The 11,720-nt window shown below is 39.8% G+C and overlaps 1 pseudogene; it reads left to right on the top strand.

Annotated features, from left to right (window-relative positions):
* The first annotated feature begins 3,726 nt into the window (after positions 1-3,726).
* LOC103725261 overlaps positions 3,727-11,720 on the top strand; it is a 40,572-nt pseudogene continuing 32,578 nt past the window's right edge.

Genomic DNA, 11,720 nt, shown 5'->3' with positions numbered 1-11,720 from the left:
AGTGACCACATTATGTCATATGACTCAGCCGTTACAATATTTACATATATATTAAACTGTGGCTATTGAGCAATGGTCAAAGAAAATTATGACATAACCAAAGTAGAACAGGAGAGGAAAAAGGTAAGGACAGTAACCAAATCTTATCTTCATTTTTCACTGTAGTAAGGCAGTATATGTTTTCTACATTTGAAAAGTAAAAATTAGTGCATAGGATTTTTAAAAATAAAATGATGGTGAAGTTGGATAGCCATTTATGAAAATATCTTTTTTTCAGTATGAAGACTGTAGTACAACTTCATGAAGGAGGTAATTTCTCTTGGTTGTAAAAAATGATCTTATGGGGGTAATCAACAGTTACCTAATTGGACTTAAAGCCCACTCAATTGGAGGAAGCTCATGTGTGGTACTGTAAACATAGCCAAATACACATGGCTCATAGAGTGAACAAGGTCATAGATCTTAGAGAAAACTCCAAGGGTGTCAAATCCCTAGACAAATGTAATTTCTTAATGTGTGCAAAGTATGGATCCTTATATTTACAGACAAGTGTCTCAGTCAACACTCATCAAAAAAGCTTCTTTTGCAACAGACAGAGATTATTATAGCATTCCACAATTGGTCACACACATTGTCTGTGAATTACACAACCCTAAGTGACACATCTACAATGCAACCTGCACACCTAAGGCTCATGGAACACAGTGAAACAAGGAGTAGAGAGAATACTAATGCATATTTAAACTTTCATCAATGAAGCTCCCTCGTGCAACAGAGAGGGCCATGTACACAAAAGGACACAAATGGCCAGTGTGAAGAGAAAAAGAATCTGCAAAGTGTAGATTCTTGTGCAAGGACACCTACATTAAACTTCACCCACCCAGGGCTCAGGGACCACTGCAGAAGAGGAGGTAGAAAGATTGTAAGAGCCAAAGGAGGAGGTGCATGACCTCCTGGGAGTCTTACAGGCTCCTGGACTCTTGTTCCTGGGAGCCTACAGTAATGGTGTCAGCATGCACAAGACCCATGCAAACTCAAGCAGACAAAAACCCATCACAGAAGAACTATTGGCCGCTGATTCCTGCTGGGTGAGGAAGAGCTGATTTTCTTAAAGGGGGGAACTCTAGATAGGCTGACTAGACCTCAGTGAACGAACCTGCACTGAGGGACATCTGGGGACGCTACTTTGACTCAACAAATCTTAATACAAATGGCAGAATGTATGAAATCCAGTGTTGGGGGAGGTTATAGGAGGGAGCCAAAGGGGAGGGGGGCATAAAGATGATTAAGATGTTCCATATGAAATACACAAAACTTCAAATAAAAATTTTACACAAAAAATGATCTTACCTGATTTGCACTAAGGAAATGGATCTGCCATATTCAAAATTGTTAAGTACTGAGGCCAGTGAGGGCTTGGAGCAAGTAACATAGTGCCAAGAAGAGCAGAGGCTAACTCTATCTAGCTCGTTAGAGTCACACAATTTACTGGTCTTACACCTATCTGGGCATCTACTCTTACTTTTATTTATGGACTGGCTACTTCTAGAGATACATGAATTAAACTTGATGGCTGCAGAATGATGTCTTCAGCCTCAAAGCCTCCATCATGTAGGTCAAAGAGGAGCCATCAGAGAGGCACTAGAACTTCTGAAGTATAATTCTAAGCTACCTGAGGAGAGTAACTGAGTGTCTCAACTTTGGTCAGGTATCACTTTGATCAGATCAGCCCTGAGGTAAGTACTGACAGGTTGTATATAACAACACACTCAGTAGTAGAAGCCAATTTGTGCAGAGTGAAATGTGGTTCTCAAAGGAGGGTTACAAGAGAAGTAGAAACTTTAAGAGCTGTCCATTGCAGTTTTTCTAGATGATCCATTTGGGACAAAAGGAAATGAAGAAAGAATTCCAGGCAGAGGAAACAACTGAAGTCAGGCAAGAGTGGGTCCTGTCTAGACAGCAATACATGAATCTTTTCATTAGGGGGGGAGAGAGAGAGAGAGAGAGAGAGAGAGAGAGAAAGAGAGACAGAGACAGAGACTATGAAATCTGTAGGAACAGATTCTATGGCCTTTGGACCTAATCCCAGCCTTAGTCTTTGCCCCGAATGATGCAGTCACAGTTTTTGTTTGTGCTTTTCTCATGGCTGCTGTTTTGAACTAGTAGATTACTCAGAGGACTTGAAAAACAACTTGATAAGACCTGTCAGAAAAATCTCATGAAGGCAAAGTAATAAAATTTTATGAACCTCCAAAGTCTCTTACTTAAAACTGCAAAAAAGAACATTTGAAATTTTCCCTATTCTGACTTTTTTCTAGCTTCCTATCTAGAACTTGTAATGCTAATTACTCTTGCCTTTACTTCTTCACATCTCCTATTCATGATTCAAGGACTTTCTTTTCCCCTTAGAGACAAGAGTTATGCAATTTGGGAGTCTTTTAGATAGACCAACTGAAGGGGTACTCCAGTTGCTTCACCCTGCATCCCTGTTCAGCATGGAAGAAGCCAGAGTCTGCATTCCTATTCCCTATTGGCAATTTGAGTAACCCTTCAGAGGATGCGTGATAAGAACAGGAGGTAGGAATTGGCTAGGCAGTTAGGGTAAAAAGACCCCAAGAAAATGCAGCCAATTTCTTGGCTTAAAGTCAAAATGTCCTTGGGCCTGTTAGCAACATACTCTGTTCCAAAGGCCAAAAATGTCAAAAGTATTTGGGAGCTTGTATCTAATCCTTAAAAGATTTTAGGGTTACCTCTTCAGAGGCAGGGAATGTTGGAGGGGAGGGAGTGGGCATGGATTTGATCAAAGCACCTTATATGCAGGCATGAAATTCTCAATAAAGTTTTTGTAAAAATTAAAAACAAAAAGAACATTTAATATCCTAAATCCTTATCTCAACTGGCTTCATAATCGGTTTTGCTAGTGGAACTCAACACAAATTTATGCTTAAGACATACTGACCATAGTTGGGAGTTTTTAAAAGTTATTTTTTAAGTACCCAGTGTAGCATTATTGCTTGACAGAGGAAATGGTTTCATAAGAGAATAGAAAAATTACTGGGAAGATGTCAGAGTAAAAAATATATAAATATAGACTCTTTGACAGAACTAATAAAACTGACAAAGATCTCTGAAGACAGATTTTTGGAAAGGTGTGAAGGCGGTGGTAAACAATATTAGGAAGAAAAAGTCAACAATACTCCAAAGGTTAAAAAGATAATAAAATGGTGTTATGAACAACTTTATTTTTTTTTAATGAATACATCTCTAGATAAACAAATGTGACTTGCCAAAATTTACTTGGGAAGAAATAGGAAATGTAATCAGTTGCTTGAATTAAAAAATGACTCAAAAGTTTAGACAATCTCACAAAGATTTTTCTTCTATGTTCTAATCAGCAGTGGTTAGCAATTTCCAGAAAAAAGAAAGGAAAATTAAATGCAAATATTTAAAATAGCAATTCCAATGTCACAAAATTTATCTCATATTAGGGAGGTGGAAGATCTCTAGCTGGCTTTTTAATATAATTTGAGTTTAATACAAAATCTAACATATGATCAATCTTAGAAGGTATAAATATAATTAATGCACAAAGTGGGAAAAGAGTTCTTTTTATCATATAATACTGACAAAAGGTTAGGACACAAATATATTAAAAGAAGAGGGGATAAAAGGAAAATGGAGCTTCCTGCAAATCAACTAAATAGAAAGGAAAAGAGAAAAAATACAATGAGGGAAGGATCTCGAAAAAGAGCTCCACAAATGAGTAATGACACGTGGAATAAACACATGAAAAGACGCTCAGCTTTATTAGAAAATATTAAATGTAAGTTTGGACCCCAATGACCTGATACCACATGCACACAGCACCAATGAACTAATGTCTTGCAAATTATATGCTGGTGAGGATGTGGTGAAAGGACAGAGTTTATTACAGTCTCAATAATGACCACAGTCACTTTAAAGCATAGCTTGTTTTCTAATCAAATTCAAATTGTATATACTTTATGACCTAAGAATTCCCCTCCAGGAATGTATGCATACAGGCACCAAAAACAGTACTCAAGAATATACATAGTTGCACTGTTCAACACATTGAGTTCTAAACAATCCATCAACATAGAACGGAAAAATGAGTTGATTTTACTGCAGTGGGTTACTACATACTAGTCAATGAACTTCAGACACACACAAAACAGCATGAATTTTGAAAATTTATGTTTGAAAATGCAGGCAGTATGATTCCACTTATCTAAAATAAATATATTGTTGAAAGAAGCAAGGAAATGCTGGACCATAGCTATTTAAGAAAGAAAATGGAAGAGAATGGGATAGTAACACAAAGAGACTTCCAGGTTTTGCTCAGGTTCTGTGTTTTGCCTGAACATTGGGTAAGTAGATGTTCACTCTATCTACTTTTTTTTTTAACATGTTACACATTTTCCATGAATGCCTTTGCATTTAATGAATGCCACTTTTTTTTATTTTTTGGTCTTTTTGAGACAGGGTCTCCCTGTAGCCCCAGCTGTCCTGGAACTCACTATGTAGACCAGGCTGGACTTGGACTCACAGAGATCCACTTGCCTCTGCCTCCCAAGTGCTGGGATTAAAAGCGTGTGCCACCACGCCCGATGAATGCCGCTTTTAAATTTCTTTAGAATTGTTTAAGCTTATCAAGCAGGGACAACTTTCTCATATTGGATAGTAACACCTCATTGGGAAGTCTGTGCTCAGGTCCTGCGATTTACCTAAAGAGCTAAGGCCATGGGAGCAGAATCCCAAATGCAAAGATGGATGCATTAGACCATCATAGCCTGTCACAAGTCACCTTACTTAATTTCTCTTGTTCCAATTCTTCCTTTGCTAACCCACCTCCCAATTATAAATTTAACATCCCACATAGGTTTGCCCACAGGGAGAGAGGGTGCTGATCAGCACACATGAGTCACTGGAGAGCTTGATAGCTCCATTCCTCACTGTAATTTAAAGCTGGCATTCTGGCTGATATTTCAAATTCTGTAAGCATCCTTAGGGACTATCTAAGCCTACTGAAGAGACGATGGAGAAATGAATCATTCCAGGGACAAGTTGAGGGGAAAACCGAGAAGTCAAAACAACAGAAGGGAAGAAAATACCCAAAGCCACAATTCAGCATTCAGATGTACTATCAAGGGATCTTGTTATCATGGCACTCCAACTGAATGCAGGTAGAAACTTGAGTGTTTACAAAGCTGATATACAATTTAAAAAGTAGTAAGTGTCACAGCAGAACACAGTATCATATAAAAGAAAGAAGTTTTCTGTGTCAGTCTTAAATCACGTTAGCTTTGCCACTCAGGAGGTTCCTAAGGCTGTAGATGAAGATGCTAATACTGATGATGATTCAAGATAATGTACCGCACCTCTTTCAAGAGGGAGGCAATTTGGTGAAATGGATGATCTTGAGTTCTGATGCCAAACACCAGTCAGATTCTGGCTCCTCCATCTTCCAGTCATATAAGCTATCCAAAACTCATTTTTCTTATTTACAAAACAGGTGAGCAAACGTACCCTGGGGATGCTGTGGAGCTTAGAGATAATGAGTACAATATTGGCAGTAAGGAAGTGCTCCACAAAGGTGAGATAATATTGTTGCTAGAGATTGATTAGCTGTCTAAAAATCAAGGTTAGAGATGGCTAGCTCAAGGAGATTTCTGGGGACAAGGAGAAGGTGCAGCCACAGTGATAAGGCATAGCATGAACTGAGACCAAGGGCCCAAAGAAGGGCTAGCAGGTCATAGTGTGACATGGATGGCCACAGAGAAGTGAGGAGGGACACCAAAGAAGAGGAAAGCAGTTTGGCCTAGTCATCAGTCCCAGTGGCTTGCACATGGGGACTTCTGCACAAAAACAGATTGGTATTCACTAGAAAGGAAAATAGGGAGAAATTGAGCTGCCAGTCAGTCCCAGAAGAACTTGGGTACAGATGGGCAATCAAGATAAGGATTGTGGCCCAGATGTAGTTGAGAGGCAGATAGCATGGAGACTTAGATGTTAGAGTTGTGGTGTAAGCCAAATATTAATCACACTTTCAGAGCAAGAGCCATCTAAGTCATCTGACTGTCAACTGCATCTGGGTCAGAGTCCTATCTTGATTGTCCATCTGCTCCCTAACTTCCCCTGGGACTGACTGGTAGCACAGCTGGCCAGATGCAGAGCCAGCTTTGGTTCCTTCCATACTGTCACCAGGCTAAAGCAACTATTCTCTTCTCTGAGAAAAAGACATTTGGAGTTTTGAACTGAGTGAGGTACAAAGTCTAGGGGCCTTGTGTTGGTAGCATAAAGGCTGGAACATTGCTTACCCTTGGGCAATAGCACATTAATCAGAGGGGAAAGTTCTATAGAACAACGAGCCCAGGAGAAGCTGCACACTGACTAATCAAGCCATCCACACCAAGCTAGGCAGAGTACTAAGCATTCAGGTATAAAGCAGGTCTGGGACCTTTGTGAGCATATCTGTCAGCAGATGATATTTTAGGGGTGGCAGTACACTTGAAAAATAGCAGGTGGATTGGAAACAAACTGAGAATATTCTTGTGCCATTTTACAATTTTCAGTTGTTCCAAGCCCAACCCATACCTCTTAGCCCAAACCAGGTCTCTACTAGTTTTTAGAAGTGACAGCAAGGACTGGGGAGATGGGTCAGTCAGTAAAATGCCTACCTGGCAAGCATGATATCTGAGCTCAGCTTCCTAGCACCCAAGTAAAAGTCAGATGCAGTGGCACACATCTATAACCTCAGGTCTGAATCAGGGAGCAGAAGAGACAGGAGGATCCCAGCAGATCATTGCCAGATGGTCTAACCTAATCAATGAGCTCCAGATTCAGTGACAGACACCCTTCTCAAAGGATAAGGTGAAGAGCAGTGGAGGAAGACACCAGGCATCAACCTCTGGTTTCCATACACACATACACATATACGCATACCCACATGTACCTACAGCTCTCATAAGCTACTGAGTTTCTAGGTATGTGGTTTCAAGTTAGGCAGCTGAAATACATTTTTTAAAAGCTATGTATTAAAAAAAAGCTATATACAAAGAGTGTGTTATCGTTTCAGTAGTATGAAGGGTTCCAGGAGTATAGTTAACTTGGAAAGTCATTTTGAAGGTAATCCATTGCACTTCTTGAATGAGAAACTCACTCAGACTCAGAATAACTCTATTGGTTTTATTTCTAGTTGGCTCATCTCTCAGGCCCTTAGAAATGTTCTAAGACAGTAAATATTTACATGTCAATATAGCTTACTTATAGTGCTGATTACTTATAGCTTACTCCATAGTGCTAATTAATTTCAGCATGTACACTGTGATTTTGTATGCAGTTTGTCACTTGGCTTAAACAAGTAATGCTTAGATTTTGTAGAATGAACATCTCTTTCTTTGATCACTATAATCTTTCTTAGCCATCAGCACTACCAAAAACATAATTTAGATGTCTTGTGTCATTACCAAAGGACCATTTCTGTTCCAGTGTCCTCTATCAAACTGAGAAAAATCTCAAGCTCTCTTCCCCCATCGGGGATTTTATTTCATTGCAGGTTAGAGTAGAGAGCAAACTCTTAGGGTGGTCACTGGACTTTTTAATCTGAATGTAGAAGATTGATGCCTTAGTTTCCAAGGCAAGATTTTAGGTAATATTACTCAGTAGTTGTTCAGTTTATTTTCTTTTACCCGGAAAAATATCCAATTCTATTTATTTCAACACACATGGCATCTGTAGCCGTATTATCAGAAAAGACATCATCATTGAAAGCTCTTATGCTTGGTTTTCTCTGTTATTCTGGGAGAAAATTTCTATATGTCCTTCCTTGAGTCTGGCTTGGAGACAAACTTAAATGTTTTCATTAAAAATTTTCTTTCTACCCTAGTATCTATAACAACCCCAAAGCCTGACATTTCTATAGAATCCTCCCTAAGCTTTAAAATTAAACTAGCTCCAAGCCTATTTGGAGGAACTGGACTTTCATCTATATCTGAAGAAAATAAAATTGACTTTCTTTAAAGTAAACACTCTGGAACTGTGTATGGAATGAATGGAAAAAGTTACCATTTTCATTTGGGAAATTTTGTTTCTAAATCTTATAGTCAGAAATTCTGTGATAAAAACCACCTCTAGGCTAGTGTGGAACAGACAAAGAAAAAACAGAAGTTAAATTGTGTTGTGCAATAAAAATAACATATTCCTAACTTGTCCTTTGGCTACCAATGGGGATGAAGCATTGAGGACCTCAGGATGTGCAGATAAGTGAGAAAACGGGAACCCGTAGATTACAGCAACCTGAGGCATTTGAAGCTGAAGACAAAGACAGTCTCTGCTGAATCCTCCTGTGGAGAAGTTGGCTAGTTCTTCATAAACAGTTGTTTTTAACAACTTCATCTGTGCTATGTACCCTTTATTATTCCCCAAATGTTCTCTACAATCCTGTGGCAATGGCCCCTCTGACAACGCTGCACTCATGGAATGAGGCAGAGGGGTGGTTGTGGACATTTAGGACAAAAGTGGAGAAAGAGAGAAGCCAGCGAGAATGGTGATGAGACCAGCATGGGGACCCAGACATGGAGAGTAGGCCAGGTTCTTGGGGAATAGATAACGACACAGCTCCTGTCCAGAGAGCCTTCCAAATGTGAGTGCTGATGTTCACCTGCCCAAAGCTGCATTCACATAGGACAGAACTGAAGACCTGTATTCCAAATGTGAAGGCTCAGACCTGTAGACTGTGCATATCTGTAGGTATTTTTCCTTCTTTAAGAAGTCAGTATCATTGGGACTGGAGAGATAGCTCAGTGGTTAAGAGCACTTGTTGCTCTTGTAGAAAACCCGAGTTCAGTTCCAGCATCCACATGGTGGCTAATGACCGACCTTCCATAACTCCAGTTCCAGTGGAGTCAATGACCTCTTCTGACCTTGCAACCGAAAAGTTAACGGAAGTTCATTAAATTATGTGTTTTGTGACCTGGGGACCTGACCTTGATTCCTCAGCACCTCAGTTTTCTGCTTTACCCAAAGATAGATTAATGAATGTGGGTATGCTTGAGAATTAGCATATCAAAGTGCTAAAAGACAGGGCTTCTTCATTAAAAACAATGAAGACTGAGAAGAATTGCTTGATATTTTGTGTACAAGATGTTTTAGGCCTAGGGTTGAGAGGAAAAGATTGTCTAAGATAAGGGAAGAGCAAAGTTTGTAGTTCCTCCATTGAAGCAGGAGAAATTGTTTTGAATAAAATTATGGGTGAGGCCTGACACAACAGCACAGTCCCAGGAGGCATTTGGGGAAATGGGTACACTCCAAGTTCAGGCCCGCTCTCAAAAACTAATTAAGAGTCAGACTGTTTATTCGGTTTAACTGTAATGTGGCAAATTAAGACAGGAACTCAAGCAATTAGTAACACTACATCCATAGTCAAGAGCAGAAAGAAAGACTTGTGCTGTTTATTTGCTTCTGCTTTCTCAGATAGCTTTCTTCACTCATACAGCTCATGAGCTTCTTCCCTGGGGAAGGGTGCTATTCACAGTGGGCTGGAACAATCAACAACCAGGATAATTTCCCACAGACCAATCTGATTGAGGTAATTCCCCATTAAGACTCTTTTCCCAGGTGATTCTAGGCTATATCAAGTTGATATTTAAAACTTGCCAGCGGGGGCTGGAGAGACAGACCAGTAGTTAGGAGCACTGACTTCTCTTGCACTGTACCCAGGTTCGATTCCCAGCATCCACATGGTGGCTAACAACCAAAACTCCAGTTCCAGGATCCAATGCCCTCTTTTGGCCTCCCTGGGAATTGTATGAATGAAAACTTAACAGAGGCCCTTTAGTAGGATAAGGCTGAGATTGCAGCAGACTGCCAGAGAGTGCCTGTTCCAGCCTCCCTAGGCATAGGGGCTGAGAACTCAGGGGGCCAGCTCAGAGCCCTGGATCCTGCCTCCACGTGGTGGTGAGCTTCCCCTAAACACGCCATACCCAGCCCCCTAACTGGGATTATGTGAGGCCTTCCCAAGGCCCCTGGGAGATCTCTGCCTTTGGTAGACTAAGGCTGAGATCTTAACAGACACCCTGAGAGGGCCTGTTCTGGCCTTCCTCTGGCATAGGGGCTGAGAATGCAGCAGACTGCCTGAGAGTTCCAAAATAAGCAACCCCCCCAACCCCCGAAGGAACTTCCCAAATTTTGCTCTGAGTTCCCACTAGGAGGGGTCAAAACCTTATAAAGAAGCCTGAGTGTACCTGACTGGAACCTGACTTGGGCTTCTGTGGGAGCCCTCCAAAATAAAACCTGTGAGAACCTGAAACCTGGACCAACCAGCTTTACATAACCAATAAGAAAAGGACCAAGGCACACCAATAATATAAACAGAAATAAACTTTAATTTGATTTTCGTATCATAATCACAAATAACAAAAGAAATTCACATGCCAAAATCACAATGAAAGAATAATAAAATGGAGAGTCAAAAGACGAAGTTCCAAACAAACTCCACCAGTCCTTCAGAAGAATTTTACAAGGAGAATCCCCTGGAGATAACCCAGGACACGGAATTAAAAAAAAAATCATAAACATGATCAAGAAATTGAAGGAATTTAAAGAACACATGAACAAAGAAATCAAAGAACTAAAAGAAGACAGGGATAAACTTCTGAATGAATTCACAAAAGAGATAGAAACTTTGAAGAAAACTCAGGCAGAAAGGAAGTGCAAAACTCAAAAATCCAACTTGAAACAACAGGGGAAAGCGTCACCACTAGAATGAATGAAATGGAAAACAGATTACAAGGCTAGAGAATAAATTGAAGAATTGGACCACTCAAGCAAAGATTATGAAAAATTTTTTAAAACGTGGAATGGAATATGCAAGTGATGTGAGACACCATGAAAAGACCATATCTATGGATCAAAGCCACAGAAGAAGTAGAAGAATTTCAGGTTAATGGTATTGACCAGATTTTAAACAGATTTGTAGAAGAGAATTTCCCAAAATTAAGGAAAGACATCCCCATACAAATACAAGAAGCACATAGAACACCAAATAGACAGGATCAGAAAAGAAACTCCCCACAACATATCACAGTAAAAACACTAAATGTACAGAACAAAGAGAGGGTACTGAAAGGAGCAAAAGAAAAACAACAAGTCACATACAAAGGAAAGAAAGCCCATCAGAATTACAGCTGACTAATCAATGCAAACTATCAAAGGCAGAAGAGCCTGGACCAAGGTGTTTCCAGTTCTATAAGACAATAGATTCCAGCCCAGAATACTTTACCCAGCAAAAATGTCTATTATAGTTGAGGTGGAAGGAAAAATCTTCCATGATATGAATAGCCTGAAAGAATAAATTTCCATAAAACTACCCCTTCAAAGAATACTTGAAACAACACAGAGAGCAGAGACAGAAACAACTATACCCCAGGGGCAACGAAAGAAAATAAATAGAGGTATAATCTAGGAAACAGAAAATTAGACAAAGAACACAAACAGCAATCAAAATGATGTCAACCAATACACATCTTTCAATAATAACCTTAAATAACAATGAACTGAACCCCCCAGTCAAAAGACACGGGCTAAGTAAATGTATTATGAAACAAAATCCATCTCTTTGCTGTCTGTAAGAAACCCATCTCACCCTCAAGAACAGGCACTACCTTAAGGCAAAATGATGGAAAAGAATATTACAAACAAAC

Source organism: Nannospalax galili, unplaced genomic scaffold (assembly GCF_000622305.1).
Source record: "Nannospalax galili isolate Female #2095 unplaced genomic scaffold, S.galili_v1.0 scaffold85, whole genome shotgun sequence".
Taxonomy (NCBI): Eukaryota; Metazoa; Chordata; class Mammalia; order Rodentia; family Spalacidae; genus Nannospalax; species Nannospalax galili.
This window is presented reverse-complemented; position numbering and strand designations above follow the sequence as displayed.